The sequence below is a fragment of the Felis catus genome, chromosome B4, assembly GCF_018350175.1.
Source record: "Felis catus isolate Fca126 chromosome B4, F.catus_Fca126_mat1.0, whole genome shotgun sequence".
Lineage (NCBI taxonomy): Eukaryota > Metazoa > Chordata > Mammalia > Carnivora > Felidae > Felis > Felis catus.
The window spans coordinates 44,214,040-44,232,880 of NC_058374.1; positions in this window are offsets into that span (position 1 = coordinate 44,214,040).

Here is an 18,841-nt window from a genome sequence, read left to right on the forward strand (position 1 = left end):
GGATATCACAAAGGTGGTCATAAGAGGGAAGTATATAGCAATCCAGGCCTTTCTAAAGAAAGAAGTAAGGTCTCAAATACACAACCTAACTTTACACCTAAAAGAGCTGGAAAAAGAACAGCAAAAACAGCTCAAAACTGGCAAAAGAAGGCAAATAATGAAGATTAGAGAAGAAATCAGTGATAGAGAAATAAAAAAAAACCGGTAGAACAGATCAATGAAACCAGGAGCTGGTTCTTTGAAAGAATTAATAAAATTGATAAACCGCTAGCCAGACTGATCAAAAAGTAGAAGGAAAGGACCCAGATAAATAAAACCACAAATGAAAGAGGAGATCACAACCAACACTGCGGAAGTACATACAAAAATAATAATGTGAACAATGATATGCCAACAAATTGGGCAATCTGGAAGAAATGTACAAAATCCTAGAAACATATAAACTATCAAAATGGAAACAGGAAGTAATCGAAAATTTGAACAGACCCGTAACCAGTAAAGAAACTGAATCAGTAGTCACAAATCTCCCTAGAAACAAGAGTCCAGGGCCGGATGGCTTTCCAGGGGAATTCTACCAAACATTTATAGAAGAGTTAACACCTATTGTTTTGAGGCTGTTCCAAAAAATAGAAATGGAAGGAAAACTTCCAAACTCATTCTAAGAGTCCAGCATTACCTTGATTCCAAAACCAGACAAAAAAGGAGAAACCACTAAACCACTAAAAAGGAGAACTACAGACAGATTTCCCTGATGAACAGGGACACAAAATTTCTCTACAAGATACCAGCCAAGTGGATCCAACAATACATTAAAAGAATTATTCACCATGATCAAATGGGATTTATTCATGGGATGCAGAACTGGTTCAATATCTGCAAATCAAACAATGTGATACATCACATCGATAAAAGAAAGGATAAGAATAGCATGATCCTCTCAATAGATGCAGAAAAAGCATTTGACAAAATACAGCGTTCGTTCCTAATAAAAACCCTCAAGAAAGTAGGGATAGAAGGACCATAACTTAACATCATAAAGGCTATATACAAAAGACCCACAGCTAATATCGTCAATGGCGAAAACCTGAGAGCTTCCCCCCTAAAGTCAGGAACATGACAGGGATGTCCACTGTTATTCAACATAGTGTTGGAAGCCCTAGCCTCAGCAATCAGACAACAAAAAGAAATAAAAGTCATCCAAATCGGCAAGGAGGAAGTCAAACTTTCACTATTTGCGGACGACATAATACTCTACGTGGAAAACCCAAAAGACTCCACCAAAACACCGCTAGAATTGTTACGTGACTTCAGCAAAGTTGCAGGGTACAAAATCAATGTACAGAAGTTGGTTGCATTTCTATACATCAGTAATGAAGCAGCAGAAAGAGAAATCAAGGAATCGGTCCCATTTACAGTTGCACCAAAAACTATAAAATACTAGGAATAAACCTAACCAAAGAGGTGAAAAATCTATACACTGAAATCTACAGAAAGCCTGTGAAAGAAATTGAAGAAGACACAAAGAAACGGAAAAACATTCCATGCTCATGGATTGGAAAAAAAATATATTGTTAAAATGTTGATACTCCCCAAAGCAATCTACATATTCAATGCAATCCCTATCAAAATAACACCAGAATTTTTCACAGAGCTAGAACAAACAATCCAAAAATTTGTATGGAACCACAAAACCCCCAAGTAGCCAAATAATGTTGAAAAAGAAAACGAAAGCTGGAGGCATCACAATTCTGGACTTCAGGACATATTACAAAGTTGTAATCATCAAGACAGTATGGTACTGACACAGAAACAGACGCATCGAATAGATCAAGGGAACAGAAGAGAAAACCCAGAAACGGACCCACATACATATGGCTAACTAATCTTTGACAAAGCAGGAAAAAATATCCAGTTGAAAAAAGACATTGTCTTCAGCAAATGGTGTTGGGAAAACTGGACAGCAACATGCAGAAGAATGAACCTGGGCTACTTTCTTACACCATGCACAAAAATAAACTCAAAATGGATGAAACTCAAAATGGATAAACATAATACAGGAAGCCATCAAAATCCTAGAGGAGAAAAGAGGCAACAACCTCTTTGACCTCAGCCATAGAAACTTCTTAAACATGTCTCCTGCGGCAATGGAAACAAAAACAAAAATGAACTACCGGGACCTCATCAAGATAAAATCTTCTGCACAGCAAAGGAAATGATCAGCAGAACTAAAAGGCAACAGAATGGGAGAAGATATTCACAAATGACATACGTGATAAAGGGTTAGTATCAAAAATCTATAAATAACTTAATCGAGCTGGTGTAATCACTCTGGAAAACAGTATGGAGGTTCCTCAGAAAATTGAAAATACAACTACCCTATGACCCAGCAATTGTGCTACTAGGTATTTATCCAAAGGATATAAAAATGCTAATTGAAAGGGGCACAGGCTCCCCAATGTTTATAGCAGCCCTATTGACAATAGTCAAAGTATGGAAAGAGCCCAAATGTCCATCAACAGGTGAATGGATGAAGAAGAAGTGACACACACACACACACACACACACACACACACTGGAATATTACTCAGCCATGAAAAAGAATGAAATCTTGCCATTTGTAACAACATGGATGGAACTAGAGTGTATTACGCTAAGCGAAATAAGTCAGAGAAAGACACATATGATTTAACTCATATATAGAATTTAAGAAACAAAACAAGAATGTATGGGAAAGGAAGCAAAAATAATATAAAAACAGAGAGGGAGACAAAAGGTAACAGACTCTTAAATACAGAAAACAAACTGAGGGTGGCTCGAGGGGTGTTGGTAGGTGGGTGAGCTAAATGGTTGATGGGCGTGAAGGAGGACCCTTGTTGGGTTGAGCACTGAATATTATATGCAAGTGATGAATCACTGAATTGTACTCTTGACAATTATTATGACACTATATATGAAATCATTATTACACTATGTATGCTAACTAACTTGGATTTTAATTTAAAAAAAGAAAAGAAAAGGAAAGGGCAAAGGCCTGTCTTCTCTAACTTCTGGTTTAGAAAGTGCCTTTTCATCCGCAGTGAATGCAGTGGTGTATTTTCATTCTGGACTGAGGCACTCATTCCCTCCGCTGCCCAGGAGTTGGCAACTGAAGGCTTTAGCTGAACCTCTGTGGTATGACTTTCAGTCAAAGGGCCCCACCTTCTCAAAGTCATACCCTCTGTCAGGACCGACTGAAGTGAATGACCGGTTCATGTGAGACTACACATGCTTGGACCTCCCGCCTTATGGCGGGACAAATTGAAAGGGGCCTCTGGGCTCCAGAGTTCCCTGTGGTGCCCGCTAAAGCTTTTGTTGGGACTGAATCACAGTTCAAAGGTTTCCTCTGCCCAGACAGAGGTTTTGATTTTGAAACACCTCCCTAATTAACACCCTGCATGCACACCCCTATCTGAGAGTGTGGCTCTTGAGGAACATTACCTACACCACAATCAGAAGAAATAGCAGGAACACATCCTCGCAAAAAAGTAGAGTTCCATCCTTGATCTATTAATATTTTGAATGATGCATGCAATCTTTACTCCTTAGGAGCTAGTACTACAAAGGAATGAGCAAATGTAGAATTTTTCTGCAGCCTCTATCTTGACAACAGCCACTTTTCCAACTCCCTCCTTGACTGTGACATTTTGGAGGGATAATTACAACGAATATTTTGGCTCTTCAGTAAACACATGGAAATGAGTCTTCTGCATGAAAACTATCATATTTGCAGAAGCCACAAAAATTACTCCTATGAAAGGAAAGCGAAAATGGGTCTGTTTACTGAGATCAGAGTGTGTAGGTTCATATTTCATCTTATCAGCTGTTGCATTTGCCCATTTTTAAGTAGTCACTTTAAACAGGGGACCGGTATACTCTGGCTGACAACCTGCTAAGACCATATTATGTGAGCCAAATATTTTTACAAAGACACAGAAAGGAAGAGGATATGAAGACATAATTTATCAGTATGACGATCATAGCTGAGACTATTTTCATTGACCACATGAGTGATTGATTAAAACGGTACGTGTACCGAATTGAATGTGATTGAATGGTAACGTCAATGAGCACCCAGTATCCACCAGTACAACAGAGCAGATCCAATATTAATTTAACGAATAAAATAGGAAGCATCTTTATTTGTCCAGGCTTTCAACTCCAAAGCACTAGTGTCCTAAGCTTCTCAATAAAAAACAGACAAGTAAGAACCGTAAGTGGATTCCCGCCCTGGAGGTCTACAGTCTAATTTTAGATTATAAGCCTCATATAGAAATCATTTTCCCTGTAAAAACGTAATTGTAAAATGATATACTTACACAATATGGTAAAAGGGAGAGATCTAATAATAAGCCTTGCTAGGGGACCGCAGGATAAACTAGTTGTACGTAATGAATTTAACAATCTTAGTTTCAATGTTGAAACAGTTTTTCACCCGGCCAGATTTTAGGAAAGCCTACCTTTCTCTTTCTCTTTTCATTAAAGTCTTAGAATTCATTTGCAGCTAAGTAAGGATGTAACGCCCCACATCTGTTTCCTTTACACGTTTCTTTTGATTTGACCACAAAAGCTACGTAATTTATGGGAAGTCAATTTAACTTACTTACTTAGAAACAAGAAGTTACAAAATTTCAGGGGTATTTTTTAGGGGTACTGGAAGTTTATAGCTTTATTTTGGGTTTAAGAAAAATAATTATTTAATTAAGGTCATGGTTTATGGCTTTTTTTTTTTTTTTTTGGAGGGAGAGAGAGAGGGTGTGAAAATAATTATTTAATTAAGGTCGTAGTTTATAACTTATTTTTTTGGGGAGGGAGAGAGAGAGGGTGCGAGTGAATGAGGGGCAGAGAGAGAGAGAGAGAAGAGAGAAGTGGGGATCACCCAAAGCAGGGCTCATGCTCACCCAAGCTCACCCAATGTGGGACTCACACTCACCAACGGTGAGACCATGACCTGAGCTAAAGTCAGATGCTTAACAACTGAGCCACCCAGGCGCCCTGTTCTTATTAGTATAAGAGAACCCTGATACAAAATGTATGTCAAACTAGCAAATAACTGAAATAATTTTAAAGAAGATAAAAAATGAGAACATTACCAAAGAGTATACATACAGAACCCCATGTACCTTAAAATTCAGCGGAGTAAAACATTTCAAGTGGACTGGGATTGCAAAATTCTTTTTGTGACAGCAGGATCGCCTGTGCATCATGTCAGTAGTGAAATCAGTGTCTCCTGTCATAGCTATGTGACTTGACTAATATCATGTGGCTACTCCTTTGCAATGAAATCCACTTTTCTGTTATACTATAGCCAAATAGCACCTGAATAGATCCATTTAGTTGAGGCATAGCGTGAAAGCATGTTGAAATGTTTCATTGTGAAGATGTATACAATTCTGAACAGGTTTTTATCGCATTCCAACTTACACTGTTTATGTCAGCAAATGACCTTCATGTTGCCAAACCAATGACTGATTCTCTGTTCTTATCTGCTTAACCCATCGGCAGGTGATGACCTTGTAGATTTTCTCTTTCTCTTCCTTCCTCTCTTACCCATCTCTCTCTAGCCTCTCCTTCTCTCCCCAACCCCATCTCTTTCTTTCTTCCTCTCCCTCATTTTCCTCTATTTGGCTTGCATAAAACTTTCCAAGTCACTGACAATTCCTTCTATTTCTTCTTCAGAACACCTTCTTTCATTTTCTTACATCCACTCTCTACATCGACTTCTTAGGTGACCCCATCTAGCCCCTTGGCATTAATATTATCCATAGTCTTACTACCTATATTTTTTTTAGCCATGATCTCTTTGCTACATTCCATACTTATTTATCAACTGTATATTCACCCTCTCTGCTTCCATGTCAGATAGACACCATGAACTTAAAATGTTCGAAACTAATCTTGAAATTTTGCCTTTCGTACCAAATTATTCTCTAGTTTTTCATAGCTCAATGGTATTTTCATCCTGGTAACGGAGCCTAAAAAATAGTCATTTCTGTCTCTTTTCCTTTTCTTTTTTTAAAAACTATTTATTTTGAGAGAGAGAGAGAGAGAGAGTGAACAAGAGGGAGCAAGTGAGGGGCGAGAAAGAGGGAGAGAGAGAATCCCAAGCAAGCTCCACACTGCCAGCACAGAGCCTGATACAGGGCTCGACCTCACGGACCATGAGATCATGACCTGAGCCTAAATCAGGAGCCGGATGCTTAACTGACTGAGCCATCGAGGCTTTCTGCTCCTCTTTTCTCTTTCGTAAACTCTACATTGAACCTATCTATGAGTTTTTGGGTCCTTCTTCCATACATACAGAATCCATCCGCCGTTCTGTCACTGCACTGTCACTCCGGCCTGTCACTGTAATAAGGTTTTAATTGGGATCGTTCTGTTTCTGCCCTTGCAGAAATTGCAAAGCAATTCCTTATTTTTGTACCTTTTTTTATGCTCTATTTTTCTTCAGGGCACTTGCTCACCATCCAAATTGCTTTGCATTTTTTTTTCCTTTATTTCATTCTTACTGCCACCTCCCGCCATTTGAATGTAAGCAGCACAACATTAACAGTTTTGTTATATCCACTGGAACGTTGACGGGCAGACAGTTGGCGTTCGAACAGTATTTGTTGAGTTAATGAATAAATCAATGTGTGTGTAGGGTAGGAAGCGACGAAGCGAGTCTATCGCAGTGGTCCTAACTAGAAAAACCGTTCATAAAGGACTTCCTTGAATCGTGCGGGAGATTTCTTCCAGGCTTTGCATTTGGATTACAGGAGTGCCCAGCAAGGAATCAGGCACTTCTGAGGTAGTGTGCAGGTACCAACGCCAAGAAATAATACGCAGAGCCTTATAACTTTGGGGCACCAAGAATTCTTTGGGTTGTACCCTGCTTTGAAAGGTACATGACATGGTAGTTCTCAAGAGCTTCATTTCCAATGGTTCATTTATATACCCAGCTTGAGTTTGCTGAAAAGTCTCCTGCTCTTCCCCCCCCCCCCCCGCCCAGACAGATGGAATTGGTAGTATCTTGGGAGGGAGGCTAGCCTGAACAATCAAAATGTTTCCTAGAGTTTGTATCGTATTGATTTCCTCTGGCATCGGTTAACCACCAAACATTTACCATGATTTAAATTTGCATTCTCAAGACTTTCCATGTCTTGTCCAAAAGAGAATCATGGAGAGTCACGGAACAGTGGTATATAGACCACCGAGATACTGTGAAGATGAATCCATTGGACTTTACATGGCTTTTAGGCAGATCTACCTGACCAAAAATGTTGTCTTCACATCCCGTCTGATCATTCAAAAATTTAAAATTCAGCTGAAACCCAGATGGTGATTGTTTTTTAGTTTATGAAAACCTGACGCTACCGCTGTTAATCTTCCCATGTGAAATTTGTGTAAAAGTTCTTGGTTTCATATTGACTTTCTTGGGTGTTTTTTTTTTTAATTAGTCATATTTGTAACTATAATAAGTGGTTTTCTATGTGATCTGATTTGACAGTGGAGGATTTATGTAGATTGGTCTTTTCCTAAGCCTGCATCGAAATTTCACACTCACTGGTGAGATTTCTTTTGTTAATTTCCTCCAATAAGTATTTCCATATATATATAAGTAGTCCAGAATTATATCTCAATTCACTGGGTTAATCCTAATTTTTATATCTTTTTAAACAAACAAACAAACAAACAAGCAAACAAACAAACAATAGACTAATCCCAGGATACTGAATAAGTTAAAACTAGACATAGATTTGTTTTATTTTTTTCACTGCTCCTTCAATCTCAGTTCAAAACAATATAAAACATTCAAATCGTATCTGGACTGGCTGGTTTCAGACCTCGGCTAATAAATTTTCTTTCTTCTTTTGCAAAAATGTCCCACCACACTTTTTGGGTTAGTGGAACTAAATGCTTCAGTTTACAATTAGGCCACTGTTTCAAAAAGCAGGGGGTGGGGAGTGGGTGGGGCAAGTAATCAGTCTTTGGACTATTCTTATATCATGAGCAAAAGTCATCGACTGTAATGAGATGAGCTCTCATGCTAACTTCATTATTTAACTTGAGCTGTGTTAAAAGTTCACGTTCCACTGTTTTCTCGGTAGAATGTGACACAGGAAGTCAACATCAGTTAGGACAATGACTTCTCAGAAAAAATTTTAAAATTATATATTTTTATTTATTGCAATTTTTGACATGTTACTTTTTAACAAAAGTTTACACAGATCTTAGTGTGTCTTACTTTGAACACATAATTCAGTAGTTCCATTTTTTAATCCTTATAGAAAGAAAGAATATTAATTAATTTCACAGGATTGTTAGAGTCTCAGGGCCTGTTGAAGGGTATTTGACATAGAGTGTCCAAAGCAGGTTGGCATTGAGAGTATTTCATCTTGAACTTTTGTAAGTTATTTCTACTCAGCATTCTCAAGAGGAAATACCTTTAGAAAGCAATAAAATTTGTTTATTTGTGGCATATATATTTCTCATGTAATAAATTTGAAAAAAGAAACACTAATTTCATTACTGGTTACAGAGAAGTTGACTTTAATGGAATTATGAATCAATAGCAGAGATGTTTACTATTTTTAGATGTTAGTATTTTCATAACTTGAAATGCATATTCAGATATCTCATGCAGTATTTACTAATACAGAAAACTCCTAAACTTAAATTACTTTATTTTATTTTAGTAATTTACCTTTTTGGTTGGGGAAGTTATTCCTAAAAAACTAAATTTTATTTATTTATTTATTTATTTATTTATATTTATTTATTTATTTATTTTCAGAGAGACAAAAAGAGAGCATGAAGGAGAGGGAAAGAGAGAGAGGGAAAGAGAGAATCCCAAGCAGGCTCTGCACTGTTAGTGCAGAGCCCGTGGGGGGCTCAAACCCACAAACCATGATATCACGATCTGAGCCAAAATTAGGAGTTGGAGGCTGGACCCCCTCCCCCCCCAGCTACCCAGGTGCCTCCTAAAAACTACATTTTATTTTTATTATTATTTTTTTTATTAATTTTTTTTTGTTTGTTTAACATTTATTTATTTTTGAGACAGAGAGAGACAGAGCATGAACGGGGGAGGGTCAGAGAGAGGGAGACATAGAATCTGAAACAGGCTCCAGGCTCTGAGCTGTCAGCCCAGAGCCCGACGGGGCAGCTCGAACTCACGGACCGCGAGATCATGACCTGAGCCGAAGTCGGCCGCTTAACCGACTGAGCCACCCAGGCGCCCCTAAAAACTACATTTTAAAAGAATGATTGATGATCCAGCAGTGCCGACTTGGTGGACCATGTGGCGGTCCTGAGAGCAACGACCAACAACAGATCAGTAGAGGTAATTATTAACTACGAAGCAAGCATCACTTGACTGATTGTTTTTTGTATGCCTTAAAAGTTAATTGGATGAATTCAGAAGCCACGAGGCAGTGAGTGAGCACACACTCATGATTCTGTGTTCTGAATGGTTGCCTAGGCGTTGAGATCCGCAGAGGAATGGCTAACTCTTCTAAGAGGCTGCTCTCCGGGTTTTCTTTTTCTGTATCCCGCAGGGATTCTCACTGGCCGCCCCCGTTCTGCTTGCCAACTGGTGCCCCCTAGTGGTTGTGTGAGGTCTTAAACAAGATCGGCTACTCTGGGAGCGTGAGATCTGTGTGGAGAGCAGGTGCAAGCCTCTGGCGCCGGTCTTCCTGCAAAAAGCCTCCTTCCCTCACCCCCCCCTCCCCCACCCCGGAACACCATCACCAAATCCCAGTTTCCCATCCAGTCATTCGCCAAACAGTTATTAGGCACAAGCGAGTAGGCCCGTGACTGATGGCTGCTGGAAATACAAACATAAAAATTACGGACTTTTTCCTGTTTCATGTGTTTTATAAATTATTATGTCTGCAAAAAAAAAAAAAAGGAGAGATTAGCTCAGCATAAATTCTGTTACTGACCTTTGGTATTTACTTTCTCAATTATTGGTTATTACTCTTAATTATTGTACTTTTGAGACCTGGAACATTCTAGATATTAAATTGACGCCGAGCAAATGAATGAATGCATGTATGGTAGAAACTGTTTTAGAGAAAACAGCCTTTAATATTCAGAATACAGCTACCTGCTCCGTCTATTCAGAGTTTATTGACCAAGAGGAAAGACTTGGATATGCAAGCAAAAACAAGGAAAAGAGAACTTCACAATTTCTTTTCTTTTCTTTAAAATTTTTAATGTTTATTTTTGAAAGAGAGAGGGACAGACAGTGAGGGGGTGGGGGCAGAGAGAGAAGGGGACGCAGAATCTGAAGGAGGCTCCAGGCTCTGAGCCATCAGCACAGAGCCCGAGGCGGAGCTGGAACTCACAGACAGCAAGATCGTGACCCCAGCTGAAGCCGGGCGCTCAACCGACTGAGCCACCCAGGCGCATCTCATTTTCTAAAAGATGTCTTCTTTTGACTTTATGTGAGTGCTCAATCAGATGGTTTCAATATATTTTTAAAAATAATTTGCACTTTTGTATGATGTAAAGTGTTTCAAAGATGATATCCTCCATTGCATTTGATTGCATAATAGCTACTGTTTCTGGACACATACAAGTGCTACAGGGTCTTTCTTCATTTTGGAAGTCACTGTTTACGTAAAAAAAAAAAGGCCTGATTTAAGCAAGTATCTGGTTTGTAGAGCAGTGTGTTTGTGGCTGTGGAGGTCTCTGATGAAGGTTTAAGAGGGCGTAATATCAGTTGTATTACCTGTTACTGTAGGGAAAGCTAGTGTGGAGGGAAAGACCAAATCTGAGGCCTCTGAGTTCTAGCCTCAAATTATCACCATCCGTGGGCTATCTTGGGAAAATAACACAATCTCTCTTATATCCCTTTTCTTCATTTTCAAAATGAGGCAACAATCTAAGCTGACCAAAAGTATGATCGTAAATTCGAATGATATCATGCATGTGGAACACATTTAAAAATCACTTCACATTAGGGGTGCCTGTGTAGTGCCATCAGGGTAAGCGTCCAACTCTCCATTTGGGCTCAGGTCACAATCTCACGGTTCCTGAGTTCGAGCCCCACGTCGGGCTCTGCACTGATGGTGCAGAGCCTGCTTGGGATTCTCTTTCTCTCTCTCTCTCTCTCTCTCTCTCTCTCTCTCTCTCTCCCCCTCTAGTTCTACCCCCACCCCCCCCCCACTGTCTCTGTAAAAATAAGCAAATGTAAAAAATCAGAAAATCTTTTTAAGTTTATTTATTTTGAGAAAGAGAGAGCACAAGTAGGGGAGGGGCAGAGAGAAAAGAAGAGAGAATCCCAAGCAGGCTCAATGCTGTCAGCACAGAGCCTGACAAGGGACTTGATCCCACACACTGAGATCATGACCTCAGCCGAAATCAAGAGTCAGATACTCAACCAACTCTTGAGCCCTTAAGACACTTTTGCCGTTGATGTCCTTAGATAAATGCTATCAAGACAGTAAAACAATAATGGAATTACTCGGGTTTGTATTTGCAAGGAAGATTTGGAGGAACTGATGCTTAAGGTGACATCTTGCTTATATTAATACAAATTAAATAGACACATAGAATAAATATGGGTGCATCCATCAGTGGATACATGGACATTTACAGTACAGTTAATGGATGTCTTTGAGTCCGATGGTAACAAAATCTTTGATTCGAGTCCTGTAAAAGAAAAGGTCAGTAGGAAACTTTATGGCATAATGTGGTTCTTTGCATGAGTCACTTCCTTACGGAAGTAAGTATACATCAAGGTTTTGGAAATAAAGAAATAAACGCTACAGGAAATCAGGAAGTAGCTTCTTCCTGCATATTTTAGCTGTGAAATACCGTACTAAGGTATTTAAGGAATTTTATAAATCAAAATGTTGTTTTATTATAGATTCTTTTGAATAGTTAATGAAATAGTTCAATTGAAAATAGTTCAATATTTTGCATTTGCATAGACTTTCTCATTCAAGTATCGTTAATATACAGGGTGTATTCATTTCAGGTGTACAATATAATGATGCAACCATCAGATACATTTTTCAGTGTTCGTCAAGATAAATGCACTCTTTTCTAAACATTTTTTTAAAACATTTATTCATTTCTGAGAGACAGAGAGAGAGAGACAGAGCATGAGTGGGGAGAGAGGGAGACACAGAGTCTGAAAGAGGCTCCGGGCTCTGAGCTGTCAGCACAGAGCCCAACACGGGGCTCGAACTCACAGACTATGAGATCATGACCCGAGGTGAAGTTGGACACTTACCCAACTGAGCCACCCAGGCGCCCCACGATAAATGCATTCTTAATCTTGTTTATTTATTCCACCCGTTACCTCCCCTACCTCCCCTCCTTCACATATAGATACCCAGATGTTCCACCATCATTTGTTAAAGTGTCAGTCCTTCCTCCACTGACCTACAGAGCCACCTTTGTTGTATGTTGTCTGTGTATCCGTGCACCTGTTTCTGGGATCTTTTTCTCTTTTGTTGGTCTGTCATCCTCACACAAATACTACATGGCTTTAATTCATATAGCTTTCTGTTATGCCCAGAATTCGTGATCCCCAAAGACCACCAGGGAGCCGAGTCCGATGCAAAAGCAAAAGAGCCTCTATTCGAGCTAGCTCAAGCTCAGTCCCCTACCTGCACCGACGAAGCAGTGAGATACCGGGGAGAGAGAGCGAGTTTCAAAAGCACAAAGGTTTTATAGGGGTCTAGGGGCAGCCGATTGGCTGGGGAAGGGGCGTGGCCTCGACCGATTGGCTGGGGAAGGGTCAGAGTCCTGTTACGCAGGTCGCTGGGCGTGTTCTGATCAGGAAGTTTGAATGGGTGAGCCGGAGGTTACTCAAGGGGAGGAGGCGTGGTCTAGGTGAAGGACACAGAGAACAAGATGGAGTCAGCCAGGGTAGGCCCGCCCTTTCACTTTCCAGTAAATTTGATATCTGGTATGAAAAATAGATTGTTATAACTGTAAAACATTTTATGTAAACCTCAAGCCACAACCAAAACCAAATATGTATAGAAGTTAAACACAAAGAGAAAGAAATCAGAGCATACCAGTGCAAAAAAAAAAAAAAAAAAACACAAAGGCAAACATCAGAGAAAAATACGGAGAAAAGAATAAGACTAACAGAAAAGAACAAAATGGCCACAGTAAGTCCTTCTTTATCAATAATTACTTTAAATGTAAATAATTAAACTGGCCAATAAAAAGTCATAGAATACTTGAGTGGATAAACGGACAAAGCACAAGACCCATCTGTGTGCTTTCTAAAATAAACTCACTTTAGATTTAAGGACACACATAAACTGAAAGTAAAGAGTTAGAAAAAGATATTTCATGCAAGTGGTAAATAAAAGAGAGAAGGAGAGGGTATATATATAGATCAGATAAAATCGACTTTCAGTCAAAAACTCTCACCAGGTGGGGGCGCCTGGGTGGCTCCGTTGGTTGAGTGCCCAACTCTTGATTTCAGCTCAAGTCTTGATCCCAGGGTTGTGATATCAAGCCCTACATCAGGCTCTGTGCTGAGTGTGGAGCCTGCTTGAGATTCTGTCTCTCTCTCTGGGGTGTCTGGGTGGCTCAGTTGGTTAAGTGTCTGACTCTTGCTTTCGGCTCAGGTCATAATCCCAGGGTCATGGAATTGAGCCTTGGGTTGGGCTCCATGCTGGGCATAGACACTGCTTCAGTTTCTTGCTCTTGCTCTCGCTCTCGCTCTCCCTCTGTCTCTCTCTCCCTCTGCCCCCCTCCTCTAAAAAAACGAAAAATAAGACAAGAAACAACAAAAAAACCTCTCACAAGAGACAAAGAAGGACATTATCTAGAGATAAAAGGATCAATTAAGTGAGAATATATAACAATTATAAATATATATGCATTCGACATCAGAGCACCTAAATATATAAAACAAACACTGGCAAACAGAAGGCAGAAACAGAACAACAAGGAAACAATAGTAGAGGACTTCACTACCCCACCTTCAGCAACAGATTGAAACATTTAGACAGAGTATCAATAAAGAAAACAACTAACTTGATTAGACCAAATGGACCTAACAGACACACATAGAGCAGAACACACATTCTTCTCAAGCACACATGGAACATTCTCTGGGACGGAGTACATGTTAGGTGACAAACAAGTCTTAAAACATTTAAGACTGACATCACGCTGTCTTTTCTGACCACAAAGGAATGAAATTACAAATCAATAGCAGAAGGGAAACCAGGAAATTCACAAATATGTAGGCATCAAACAAGGTCTCTGTAGGAGATAAGGCAAAATGTATCAGATAGTTTGGGAGCTGAGAACTTCAGGGCAACAGTGGGCAGAGTGAATTATTCCAAATGTAGTTTGCTAAGTCTTAGTAAACAGTCATGGGTATTATAGCACATGGAGACAAGTCATACCATAATGAGATCAGATTCTTGGTATATTTACACTAGTGGGTTTGAAAACTACTCACGATAAAGTATATGTGGTTTCCTTTGAGATATTTGACAAAATCTATCATAATACTAGTCTACATGAAAGCGGTTTTACTCAGATTAGTTGTCATTACTTGAGAGAGAGATCATTTGCTCTATGCCACAGGCATTGTCTTTGGTCCCATCCTCTGTCACATTTATGAATGCTTCAAGTCACATAAATAAATTTGTAGAGGGCACGCAACTTGGATAGCTAATGCACTCAGTGACAGATTCATACATGCCAAGCATTCTGAAATTCAGCATATAAAGAATCTGACACGATGAACGAAGCTTGTGTTAAAATCGAAACTGAAAAAGTAACACGGTGGGGAGAATTACCTTGATTTATAGAGGCTTGCAAAAGCACTAGGGGAAGTTGAGTGACCTTATCAAAATAAGATAAGACAGTGTTCAAGTCATGGAGAAATCTTAGATAAAATCAATACACATTGTTATAGCTCAGACTACTCCGTGAGAACCAGGAATGGGGTGGCTGGGAAGAAATTTGGTGTTTTCAATTGTTCAAGTAAGTATCATGTGAAAAAGATGTTGCAATTGATTTACTGGCCCCAAAAGGTGGAATGGGTACAAATGCTTAAAAAAAAGGATACTTCAGCGACAGATGATCTTCTTATCACTGGGGGCCTTGCCCAACCTGATTGTACATCCATTTATGGAGAATTTAGCTTGATTTAAAGTATCTAATTAGTAGGGTCAGTAGGTAAAATCTCCTAGTGTCCCTTGGTCTCTATCAGTGTTTTTGTAGTATACTAAGATGGCTTTTTATTGCTGTTAGAACTCTTTGCGGTTACTTGGATTTAAAGTTAATTTTGAAAAGCTAGATTCAAAAAAAATTGTTAAAGGCTGTATTTTTAGAGCTGTTTTAGGTTCACGGCAAAATCGAGAGACAATTGCGCAGATTTCCTGTATCCTCCCTCCCCCACTCACGCACAGCATCTGTCACTATCAATACCTGCCCCGATTGATTTGTTAAAACTGATGAACCTATGCGGGCACATCATTAGCACCCAAGATGGGAGTTTACATGAGGGTTCACTCGTGCTTCTGTACATTCTATGGGTCTGGATAAATATATATAACCTGGATGCAGTGGTATAGTGTTCGTTATACAGAGTAGTTTCACTGCCCTAAAAATCCTCTGTGTTTTGCCTATTAATCCTTCCCTCTACTCCTGCAATTGCTGATCTCATAGCGTGTCAATAGTTTCGCCTTTTCTAGAATGTCCTGGTGGAATCATATAGTGCACTAGTAGGCAGTCTTTTCAGATTGGCTTCTGTTATATAGTAACATGCATTTAGAGTTTCTCCATGCCCTTTCCTGGTTTGATACTTATTTCTTTATTTTACTGGATACTATTTCACAAGCTGCCCATACCACAGCTTATGCACCCATTCATCTACTAAAGGACATCCTGGTTGCCTCGAAGCGCTAACAATTATAAACAAAGCTGCTATAGACATCTGCCTGCAGGCTTTTGTGTAGATACATGTTTTTCCGTTCCTTTGAGTAAATGCCAAGGAACATTATTGCGGGGTTGTATGGTAAGAGCGTGATTAGTTTTGTAAGGAACTTTCAAACTGTTCCCCAAAGTGGCTGCACCATTTTGCAATCCTATTAGCCATGTAGGAGAGTTTCTGTGGCTCCACAATTTGGCCAACATTTGGTGTTTCCAGTGTTCCGGATCTGAGCCATTCTAACAGGTGCGAACTGGCATCCCATTGTTTAATGACATTGTCTCCAGGATGTATGATGTGGAGCTTTTCATATGCTTGCTAGCCATCTGTATGTTATCTTTAGTTAAGGTCTTTGGCTCACTTTTTAATCAGGTTTTTGTTCCTTATTGTCGACCTTTAAGAGTTCTTTGTATCTTTTGGATAACAGCCCTTTATCAAATGTGAAGTGCAAATATTTTCTCCTACTCAATGGCTTGCCTTGTCATTCTTTTGACAAGGTGTCTTTGGTAGAGCCATTTTTAGTTGTAATGAATTCCAGTTTACCAATTATTTCTAAGACCTTTGCGGCAGCCTTAATAAATATTATAGTCATCCTATAATGTGACACTTTAGATTCTGTTACATATTTCCATAATACCAAAAAAAACCCCCTACATTTAAATAAAAGCTTTGAATGTAAATAACAGAAATTACAGAAATTGTACATTCAGGTTAGCTTGGCGCGGCAAATCCTGAATCATACAAATTTTCTAATATGCTAGATTCTAATTTAAGTTTAGAAAGCCAGTTATTACAGTAAAGCAAAAACCCTTTGTGGAAGCAACAGAAACTTCTCAACTTGCGGTGGATTTGATTTATTTTATCATTACTACCCTAACTCTGAGAGAGGATTTGACAACAGGATTCTGGAACCTAGGAGCAACCTACATCCCGGATGATTTTATTTAAGCCACAAATGGAATTCTCTGGTGCTTTTATATCATTGAGGTCTGTTTCTCAGTCAGCAGACATCCACCACTCTGGGCACTGGAGACAATGTTTAGATTGTTATCCATTTCAGGTTTCTTTTCCTTTATTCTCTGTCAACCTAATTGTACAAAGTGTGCAGCTCATATAATGACCCAGGTTATCATTATTGTAGGATCTAAGTTCTTGGTGGTATTTCTATTGTGTTGGCCCAGTATTTCATTTACCAGAACTATCAGGGGAAATGGTAATAAAACTTGCTTTTATAAATCTCCTGGGTTCAAGGCATAGTTCTGCTAACCACCTTGTATAACAGTAACCTAACTGCAGTGATGCTGTTCTCCGCTTTTTGTTTCAAGGGTTGAGAAGGCACAAATGCAAAAAAGGAAGTCTTAGCTTCTAATTCTTCGGGGCCTTGATCATGTTCCTTATTAGAACAGTCTTCCTGTGGGCATTAGAAGCTCTACACCCAACAAAAACAAGGTCTTGGGCTAAATAGGAGATAAGGATTAAGGAGCGCACTTGAGATGAACACCGGGTATGAAAGTGGTCGATCACGATATTGTACACGTGAAACTAATATTACGCTATATGTTAACTAAGTGGAATTTAAGGAAAAACTTTTAAAAATGTAAAAAAACACCCCCAAGATCTGGGGAAAAGGAAGGAATTTTCTTCATATGGGAGAAATAAGGTGTAATAATGGGAGGGGGGGCACTTTGTGAACCCTAACTGCATGCTTTGATTCACAGACCTGTCTATTCTGTCTAGGGCACCAGCTGGTGTCACTAGTGTGCATTCAGGAAGTCATGTCAGCGTCCTGCTCAGCAGGTCATTGATAGGTAAGTAACTTCTTCAGGCATGAATGGATTAGCAGATGTTCTTTTCTGCAAAATGCCAAATGCAAAATTGTGTGGAAAATCGTAACAACAAATGAGACATTCTGTAACTTTGTGAATGGCGATCCTCGGGGAAGCATTAAGGTGCAGAGGTCAAATCTGCTCCTAAAATCTGTAATCATTCCTACAAACACAAAGCACTATCCAGTCCATGATGGAAGACGCTTAAGTAGAAGATCTGCCATCAGGTCATTAGCTGGTTTCCTTTGAACTTTGTGCTCTTTGGTCTTTGCCCTTGATAGACTGGGCATTCTGCAGAGGTATTAAAAAAAATCGGCCATGAGAAGGGAAGAGGTTATTATCTGAGCATCTATAGCTTCCATCCCTGCTGTCCAGCTAATGTTACAGGTGTCCCTTTAGTAAGTTCCAGCATGTGTGAGGAAAGACGCTGATGGACATGCACTTTTTCCACCCAGTTATTGATAAATAAACCAAAAGTTGAAGCCTCTAGGTAGAATACGTATAGTAGGACTATAACATGAATTTTTAGACAAAATAGTCCTACGGTAACTGTGAAAATATCAAGTAAAATTGTCATTGAGTCACTAGTAAATTCAAAAGGACAATTGTACAGGTAGCATTAGCTCACCCCTCTCCACCTTCTGCATCTCATTCTTTGCCCCGGGAGAGTGACCTGTGCAGACAACTTTGCCCCGTGGCTTCCACTTGCCTTTAGCCAATTGATTTGGGGGCAGGAAGGCAGAGGAATCAGATAGGAGTCAGGGTTAATGGCCCTGGGCCTCCTCTCGGAGACTAGGACTGACTGTACTCCAGCCAGGGCTGCCTGCTCTACCCAGCTCACCTTCCTCTATCTTCTGCCTCACCAGTGAAACCTTCCTGTGGAAAGTTCTAGGTTTCTGTTCTCGACTTGCTACAATTGCCAAAGATTTAGGAGTTATGCACCAAAATTTTAAACTTCATCTCCACTTACAAAATGAATGTTTCCACAACTGTATTACTCTTTTTAGATTGGGCTTGAGGGGACTTTTTAGAGGGATAAGAAAGTTCCAAAAGTGCATTTGGGTGATGGTTG